The sequence below is a fragment of the Dermacentor silvarum genome, chromosome 5 (assembly GCF_013339745.2).
Source record: "Dermacentor silvarum isolate Dsil-2018 chromosome 5, BIME_Dsil_1.4, whole genome shotgun sequence".
Taxonomy (NCBI): Eukaryota; Metazoa; Arthropoda; class Arachnida; order Ixodida; family Ixodidae; genus Dermacentor; species Dermacentor silvarum.
The window spans coordinates 2,508,164-2,517,894 of record NC_051158.1 but is presented as its reverse complement, the minus strand read 5'-3'; the positions used below and the strand labels follow the sequence as shown (position 1 = coordinate 2,517,894).

The 9,731-nt window shown below is 43.9% G+C and overlaps 1 long non-coding RNA gene across 1 annotated transcript; it reads left to right on the top strand.

Moving 5' to 3' along the window:
* Positions 1-820: 820 nt before the first annotated feature.
* On the top strand, positions 821-9,015 carry LOC125945295 (uncharacterized). Its single transcript, XR_007466792.1, has 2 exons — positions 821-1,033; positions 8,899-9,015. It is a non-coding gene; the product is annotated as an uncharacterized LOC125945295 (long non-coding RNA).
* The last annotated feature ends 716 nt before the right edge of the window (positions 9,016-9,731 follow it).

The following is a 9,731-nucleotide window of genomic DNA, read 5'->3' as shown; positions in this document are numbered from 1 at the left end:
CAATGCTCACTCTCTTCCTCTTTTCCTCTTTTTATTCCCCCTTTCCCTTACCCCTTGTGTAGGGTAGCAAACCGGACGTTCGTCTGGTTGACCTCCCTGCCTTTCCTCTCTTCGCTTTCTCTCTCTCTCTTCAAGAAAAGCAGCATTGTGCCTCCTTAAAAAACTGCGCATAGAAGAAAAATAGCTGGAGCGTTCCTGGAAACATTTATGCAGCTATAGCAGATGCCGTAGCAGGGTCGACATGTCAAAGTATGCCTCCCTCAATATTCAGGAATCCAAGAGGTATATTTGCCCGCATTTGCATTGCGTAATACACAGGGCACACATCCAGCACTGGAAAAGTGTAAGGTCTCACAGTAAATATATTAACTTCGACATGAATAATTAGACGAGAAAATTAGAGTAACAATTTTTGTTCATCTCTTACAGAAACCAACTGGCGTAGTCCTTCGTATGCTTTTTTTAAAATGTGCAGATACAATAAACCCTACAAATATCACAGAGAATATTTCCAGAAAAGTTAAGAGCAGCGCCATGCGTAGCAGGGTTCTGTTTCGCAAAAACAATGCTTCTTAGATACTTTTTTTCGTGCTCAAGCACCATCACTGACGCAGGAGCACTAGGTTTTAAAGGCCATAAGAAAAGAAACCTGTGCCGTACATTTTCACCTCATCCTCCGACCAGAAATGCGTTAATGCTAAACAGATGTAATTGTGCAACGCAATCCAAGTGATCGTTTTTTTTTTCTCCTTGTGTGCATTGTGTTCCAGCGCGAATATAAGCGGCTGCTGCTGCTAGCTGAAATGCTTAACATTTCGCGACCGTTCACAATGAGGAACGTTTTGAACTTTTACATTACGATTGCCTTTGCTACGGTTGTGCTTATTCAGTTGGCATCGCAACGAGATGGACCGGCCATTTGCTCTTGCTGCGCCTCAGCACGTAAAAATCGAAGCGAGATCTGGCAGGTATCCGCAGAAGCCTATGGCTCCTCCTCCATCAACAACTCGACAGACGACACGAAGTCCGAATGGTGAGTAAAGTAGCTCATGCCTTTCTTCAAGAATACACATCGTCAACACATTAACGCCCTCAAGCAAAACTGGGCGACACAGCAGTGCAGAAGTAGTGAACTGGCGCCTTCCATCTACGCTCTTGATGAACAGCGTCAAATAAAGCGATGAAGCTACGGAAAATTCCCAGCTGGCTGATACCCAAGGCAGTTAGTCAAATCCGTGGGTTGGCCTATACTCTTATGGGTGAATCATATCCGTCCTCACGTGGGTTTTATAGCGACAGCGGTAAAACATATGAATGAGAAAGTGCGGTGCTTATTCAAGACCATTGCGAGCTGAACCTGACTTGAATTATTCTCCTGCTGGTGAGTCACTCTGTTTAATTAGCACTTTAGTAGACACATACAGGATATCGCAACTATCGTGAGCCAAGATTTAAAATCTGCAAATTTGACGACGCGCACAGAACCAAGGTAATGTTTATTGCCATCGCTTGGAGATACTCAGATACTTCTACAGCGAAGCTGTTAAGGGCTCACTCTTCGATGGTCGCGTCCGGCAATAGAAAAAAACTCTCATTGGCCGTATGCTGTATGTGCGAGTGAAAGCGTGCGATGGCGAGGTACGCGATCTTTCACGGGGAGCAAACGCACAAAGAAAAGCAAATGGGACGTCACAGTGGAAGGGCAGCGGTGGGGGAGGAGGGCATCGAGGGACCCTGTATATATATATATATATATATATATATATATATATATATATATATATATATATATATATATATTGTACCGGAGCACATCGGCACCAGCTCTGTGCCCGCCAGTGTGTGGAAGAAGACGTTGACGATCGTGTGGTTCGCGCTAGGTCGGTTTTCAACGATCCGGCTTGTTAAACCGCTTTATCAAGTCTACCTGCAAAATACTCTTGTTGCATTTGGTGGAGGTGCTAGGTCGTCCCCTTCAGCGTCCTGGAACTCCGCAGCCGTACGCTACCATCCGCCTTCACAATGACCGAGGACGCCGGACCCTCGCGAGCTTCTCCCGCCGCTCCCACACCTGTCGTGTGCTCTGGGGTGCTTCATCTGCGTATATATATATATATATATATATATATATATATATATATATATATATATGTGTGCGCGCAACCCTGCCGGCTTCTGCCGCTTGTGCCGCAGACTCTATCTGGGCTCTCACCTGCCTCTATTGCCAACGGCGTTTAGCCGTTCCTTCACGTGATCAGCGTTTTGACAGCGGTTGTGTGCGGTCACACAAACAACGCACACAACTGTTGTCGACGGCGGCGGTGTTTTGACCGCGTTCGCACCGAATGCGCGCGGCGTTGGTGGCGTGTTTATGAAGAACGTGCCAACCTTTGCCGTACACCCTATGGCGGTGTACCGCAGCGACCATAAGGCCATGGTCCCTGTGGTCACTAAATAAATGAAAACCACCGGATCATATATATTTCTCATTATTCAAAAGTTCAAATAACCAATCAAACAATCACATCCTAATAGTTATAATTGGAAATACATAATTCCCACCATAGTACAGCTTCGCTGGTCTTCCATCTCCACCCCAGTGGAAGGGCTGAGTTTTTTTTTTGCATAATATCTATGAATTGAAGTCTTCCTGCAATTTATTTTAGGTGGGTATCTCTTGCAAGCTCCCCAGTTACAATTTCTAAATTGCAATCTATGCCGTGAAGTTATAATTAAGAAGTTATTCAGAAAATAATGGTAATTACTTCATCATGTGTTTGGATTTCGCATGTCAGTAAAGTCCACCTTTTAGAATAATCCGGTTCAAGGACAGGAATTATGCTGTCTTCCAAAGGCGATTCTTAAAACTTCCCTATAATTTAAGACGGATCACCCTGTATGAATACCTCATAATCGATATAAGCAAGTAATGGTTTTACAGAAAGCGAACGCACTTTAAGACCAAAAAACATGAATGAAAGACAACGATTGACATAGGGCTAAAAGAAAGGTTTCACACATTGAAAAACCAGTTAAATAAAAACGCAAGGACATGTTACTTAAGCTTGAAAATAAAGTATTACAGAAAATAATGGTAATTACTTCATCATGTGTTTGGATTTCGCATGTCAGTAAAGTCCACCTTTTAGAATAATCCGGTTCAAGGACAGGAATTATGCTGTCTTCCAAAGGCGATTCTTAAAACTTCCCTAAGATTTAAGACTTGGTTCAATGAATGAACCAAGTTTGCAAATTTTTCAGGGAACTATTTTTCTTGTATGCTTTCGCATGTCATTTTTAATTTTTCAACGGGAATTTATCGGTCACGTAATGTAAACCTTATTTGAATTGAATTTTCACACATCGAACGGAAATTCTGATGGAAATAGAACTGTCGTGCATAAATGAGTCGGCAAACAGAACAATATGAACTGTAAACAAACAGAACGATACTGTTCTTTAACAAATGACATATATTCGAAAATTGGTAACGTGAAGTAAAGCAATAAACGGAAAAGAAGAAATTACATTAAACATGCATAAGGAAACATTCTTTTTTTTTTCATTTAAGTTGTTAGTCTTTGGCAAGACCAAGCATATATGAGATACTGAGCTTCGTCTTTACCTTAGGAGTCCGCCTAGGCCTAATTATAAAATTTGCTTACCTGTAAATACAAACCTACTGATATAGGCTAACGCGACACTAACCCATCATTCATAAATGCGCCTTTACTTGAATCCCTCGCTTGACTTGGTCAAAATACAGCCTGTAATGAACGCGTCAAAAGTAACGCGATGAGTGTCTTAACGCGACGTACCCTCTAGATCAAGCCACGGATGAGTTTGAAGTGAAAGAGCGTTTCGGAATACAGGAATAAGACGAGTTTTAATAGCACAGCTACAAAAACAAGGGACTAAAGAGGGCCAACAAGGACGTTAATGTACTCTTTACAGATTTTTATTTTTGCGCACGCTGCAACATATTGCTACCTCGGCCACGTGAAGAAAGTCTGTACGCGATCGGATCTCATCGGCTGGCAAGATATGCTCTTTCTGTAGTTGTCAAAAATACTGAGACTGAAGCCGATACGAGGCACGGACACTGTGTGTTTCTGGCTTTTATGCATACATTGCTATATATGTAGTTGTGCGCGCAAAAGTAGACGTCAGTTGATAGTGATCTGGGACACTGCTCTTCAAAAGAAGCAGTGTGACACCCATCTTTCTTGGAAATTCGAATTTCTTGCAATTTTAACCCTAATTATTCTGAAGCGCATGTGTTGCAATGAACGATTGTCTCCGTTTCTTAGGCCATAGTTGTGATGTTCGTCTTGCGAGCAGGCAATTGTCCGCGTGGTACGTAAAATCGCTATAGACCCGTCTGCATGCGTGTTTCCTGTGAAGCACTTGGCCGAATCTATGCACAGAGAAGGGAGACATTCCGTGATGTGACGTCAACTATGAGACCATATATTGGTTGAAAGATTGGCTTCTTTATGGCGAATACCTTACATGGCTCATGGGTCGAAAAATCTGACGACCGTCCGGCATTAAGGCACGAAAATTCAAGTGACCCCTCGTGTTACGTCTCAGACACGCTAAAGAAACTCTTGTCATGAGTAGAAGCAAGTTCAAAATGACTATAGAAGCTACGAACATAGCCACACTTAGTGACACATGCGCCAGAGAGCCATCACTTTCTTTATCAATAAAAGAACTCGATTACCCCTGTTTGTGCTGAACGGTTATACTTCTAAATAATCGGTGTGACTAAAAAAGTGTCTACGTGGGGTTTTTCTGGTTTTGTTCATATTTGACGAGCAATATACATGTGCCTTATGACGTTTTGAGGAGTATAAGCACACCTGTGAGAACTGTAAAAAAAAACATTGTTTTGAAAGCTAGCGCTGTGTGTTTGTATAATCTCTGTATAATGTTGCTTGTTTGTCTTTCCGTGTCCCTCTCATTCTGCTGTGCTACAAGAAAGTAGACGAACAAAAAAGAAAGAGAAATCCACGACAGTTCTAACGTATCATTAACCACACAGAACCAGTGGTGATGTCTAGGCGACCAAAAAAGAGAACAAGAGAGACCAAGTAATAGGATGTACCAACACCTTTGAACGAGGATTTCAAACTAATTTAATGAATGTCTGTTGAGAGCGCAGGCTTTCGCCTTCATCCGATTTAGCGTCAGCTACAGCTACTGTCAAATTTTTGTTTTCACAGCGATAGGATGGGTTTAACATTGTATATGATAGCAATCAATCTGTGAACCTCTGTGTTAAAATTGTCTGTGTGCCATTGTGTATACTACTTTCAGAAAATTTATGTTCAAGACCACGTTGCGACGCTTCGGAACAGGAAACTCAACAATGAATGTTCATGTTTCGCTGCATTCGCAGCTGCCTCATCCAGCATATTCTTGCTTAGTTTTTTCTGCGATGTCCCGTAACCTGTTAAAGTATTATTTTGTGTGCGTAGTGAGTTCCGACACTACGGTTTTCGATGCTGACGACCTTTTTGCTAGTCCTCACTATCTTTTAGAGCGAGATGAGCAGCGACAGAGAATAGGATGTGTATACGTGAAGGAAGCCATGCGCTTTATTACTGTTTAGAAGCACGAACACCATTTTTAACCGCGAGTGCCGCGGTTGAGTAGGCGCTACTCGCGCGTTCTATCCTGAATTAGAGGACTGAGAAAAACCCAGGGTCCTCCCGTTGTGCTTAGTCCAAGGTTCGGCACTGAAATGAGCAGCAAGGGTTTACTTAGCGCAAGTGTAGTTAAACAAAGGAACAATGCATAGGACAGAGCCCTAGCTTCAACAAACAATTTTATTCATAGATAGAGCGATATATACACTTCTGCGACTACACCAGACCTGCACCAGACTAAGAAAGTCAGCCTTTTTATCGCTCAAAAACAAGAAAGGATATCACACAATTTCACTCTTATTAGTAAGAGCCGGCCGAGACAGGCTGACGGAGCAATATTGCTGAAGCCGATATAATTTGAAGAATTGGTTCGGATTGTGTTGGTGCTCTTGCGGTGTTGCTGAACAATAAAAGGTTTACTTTCTTGAAATGTTTTGCAGCCATGCAGGCCATGTGTTGTCGCAGAGGCGTATGTATTGGTGTTTTGAATTGTCAGAGGGCCAATGAAACATAGCGCTCGTTCCTGTGCAGCATTTGTTGTTTGTCATGTACGTGAAAGCATTTTACCTAAATTGCCATGCCAACATTCCCGAAGATTTACGGCGGGGATCTTACAGGTATGGTGCGGTAGCAATTACAAAAGCTGAGGCATGACAAACAGCGCCTTGTATCATAATCATCCATCTACAGGGCCTTCTTTCCACCGTCTCGCATCCAAACCTTTGTCTAATTTTCGCATCACACAGATTATAGAGCCCTCCTTCCTCCTTCCAAATCAGTCGAGTTATCTGGTTTAATATGCAACCGATGCAGTTTGTTTTGTTAGCGTCCTGAGCATTAGTCCTCCGCTCGTAGCGCACGTCTGGTGTCATTTGATGCCATCTCCATCTATCTGATGGAACTGGCGGCGCGCTAGCCACAGCGTGTGCTTAAACTCCCCATGAGCTTATACAGCCAGGTTGCAAGCTTTGTTGTGAGCCCCTCTTAAAGCCCTACCCAGTGCTTGTGCCGTAATGCATGCGCAGATTGCCTTGCGGCAGCTTCAAGCTGCCATGGACGCCACTTTGTTTCACGGCCTTGATATCGGAGAATCGCATTCTGCGTGCGCAGCTCTGACGAAAAAAAATCATTTCTGTGGCTGCCCATTGCCGCGTTAGGTTTCCGTAATATGCTTGCTTTACCATAGCCAGCTTGCATCATTGTCGTTACAGTTGTGCCTTATTACCAATGGCTTCTTTAATTGCGGAGTATTTTGTTGTCCAGTCAGAACCAGCTTTAGAGCAAGGTGAGGCTCATGGATGCGGCGAAATTATCTCCTATGAACGTGGCACATCCCTTAGATAGGGCAGTCCGCGCTCGGCAGCGCTGATTCGCACTCTTCAAAAGAGATGAAGCTTCCCATGATCCACACGGGGAATGTCAATGAAAACCTGTCGAACCCTGCCTACCAGTGGTTCCCCCGTTATATATGTGCGAAGTGCTTAATTAGAGCCACCCTAAACACCATGAACCGCGTGCCTACTACGTGATGTGGCGGTGTGATCGAACATGTGCTCAACACAGGAGTCGAACTAGCCGGCTGCAAAAACATGTCTTACTTCAGGATGCATAGTCCACTACTAGCTAAATTGTGTACCATTTCATCATCATCATCATCATAACCTTATTTTTTTGTCCACTGTAAGACGAAGGCCTCTCCCAGCGACCTCCAATTACCCCTGTATTGCGCTAGCTGATTCCAACTTGCGCCTCCAGAATTTCCTAACTTCATCACCCCAACTAGTTTTCTGCCGTCCTCGACTGCGCTTAACTTCTCTTGGCACCTATCCTGTAACTGTAATGGTCCACCCGTTATCCATCCTACACATTACACAGCCTGCCCAGCTTCATTTTTTTTAACGCCAATTAGAATATCAGCTGTCCTCGTTTGCTCTCTGATCCACACCGCTGTCTTCCTTGTCTTAAAGTTAGGACTAACATTTGTTTGCGATAGCAATTATATAAAAATACAAAAATTCAGCGCATTTCTGCTGTGGCCGTCGCCATGAGGTTCGGTATAAAGTCCAAGGGCAATAAAATTGTCGCCACGTGCCGTATTCGGTATGAGTGAGGGAGAGCGTGTGCGGTTGTTTTGGTGATCGCGGATGAACTTGCACATGCAAGAGACCAAAGCGGGAGGGGGCGCTGTCCTTCACTCGCGCGCAACGCTCTGGAGGGAAGCTATGGAGGAGGTGGGGCGTGTTTAAAATCTCTATATAGGAAAAGTACTGCCACCCTTTGATCAACGCCGCTTCTCTCATGTATCTCCGATTGGACGATGATAGCGCGTGCTTTCACTTATTTATATTTTTTTCGCCTCAGAGCTATGTTGAAAGTCGCTCTGCGCAGCCGCAGTCGCCGGCGGCGGCCGCGGCGCGCGCCCAGCCTGAAAGCTTCAACGGGGACTTTCTAGGGGTGCCACCGTCGACTTGCGTTCGCAAGCCAAAAGTAAAGAAGAAAAAAAAACAAGCAGTTTAAGAAAGGAGACGGCGGAGGAAAGAGTAGGTGGTGGTGCTTTTACTATATAGGGACTTTAGGCGTGTTCTGTTCTGGGCGCCCCAAGCGGCTGCTCGGGCCGCCCGGCAAGTAAGACTCCGGAGGAGGATGGTGGAGGGTATCGAGGAGGCGGGAGCGCGTTGTAGGCTGCGTGCGACCACCCGACCGCTGTATCTTGAAAGCCATCTGCGGCGGGGACAAAGTTCGTCTTGCGCTGTGTTCTCGCGTTGATGGCAGCGGCAGCCGAAGGAAAATTGTCGCTGCTGTGAATTCGCTCCCACGTTTTGAAAACCCGTTTTCGCGGTCGTTGAGTGAGATGCGTTCATGTTTGCTTGTGCGCGCGTTACACAATGCTTGTTAATTTATTTAGTATGCCTATGTTTGCAAGTTTATGCGGCCGATAAAACTACTATTCTTACTTCTTATAGCTCCCCACTAATTTGCTATCGCAATCCATGTTTCGCCTTTCGGGTGAATCTGACACACTTTTTCAGCATTTATCTAAAATTTATGTGGCTGAATAAGAATAAAAATGACATTTAGGAGTAGCCCTCAGGAAATTAAATTGTGTTTACACATTTTCACTCTCTATAGCTTTAAGAGATGCGTTGAATGACATAGTTGATCGTTAAAAATTATTTCTGCCTTAATTTTTGCCCAACATTTTTTAAAGAATTCACAGTCACAATTACTACTGCTTCTCTTGCAGTTTATAAAGGTGGAAGAAGATGTTGACATTCAAGTGCTACATTTGTTGGCGACGGATGGAGCTCCGCAACTTTGATTATTTTTCTTTTCAACACTTCTGTCTGCAATCAAATAAAAATTAAGAAGCACCAACTGTTTGTTCAGAGATGCATTCATGTCCGTCTTTTACAGCGGCAATGCGTTGCACCACATACCGAAAGATTGTTGCCTACAAGCACGTTACCATTTTTAGGTAGGGAACTGCCCTGACCAAGCGCGATAGCTCAGTAGTCGTGGTATTAGGGGGGTGTAAACCAAGTCCTTGTTTGGATGTTTGGCCATGGTGGCGCTATTCAATGTGCTGCGGGAAACTCAATATGGCAGTTGTATTGTACCTTAGCCCTGGTTTGCATATTGCAGTAAGCACGCTGTTCTTGCCATTTCTGTTAAGTGGTGTCTGAGGACAGCAAAAAAAAGGTGATCGATTATCATCACCCAAAGAACGTACCGTACTTTGACTTCTATCAAGCACATAAATGTTTTCAAAGACAGGATCACTGCTATGCGTTAGGGTCATTGATGAAGCCTACGACATTAAAATGCAGCCAGCTGTATTTTCAGAAGCACAATAACACTAATTACAAAGTCGAACAAGTAAAAAACGCTTACGAATTTAGAGGCGTCTAAGATTTCCAACTGTAGACTATAAAATTTAAATGGAGGTGCTGGCGAGATGGGGGCCAAGTGTCATTAAAGATGTTGTATGGCCACAGGCCCAGCATAAGAGGAAACACGATTAGTTCAAACCCAGGCGTACTTAAAAAACAATAAAATAGTGTGACACCTTTTCGGAAC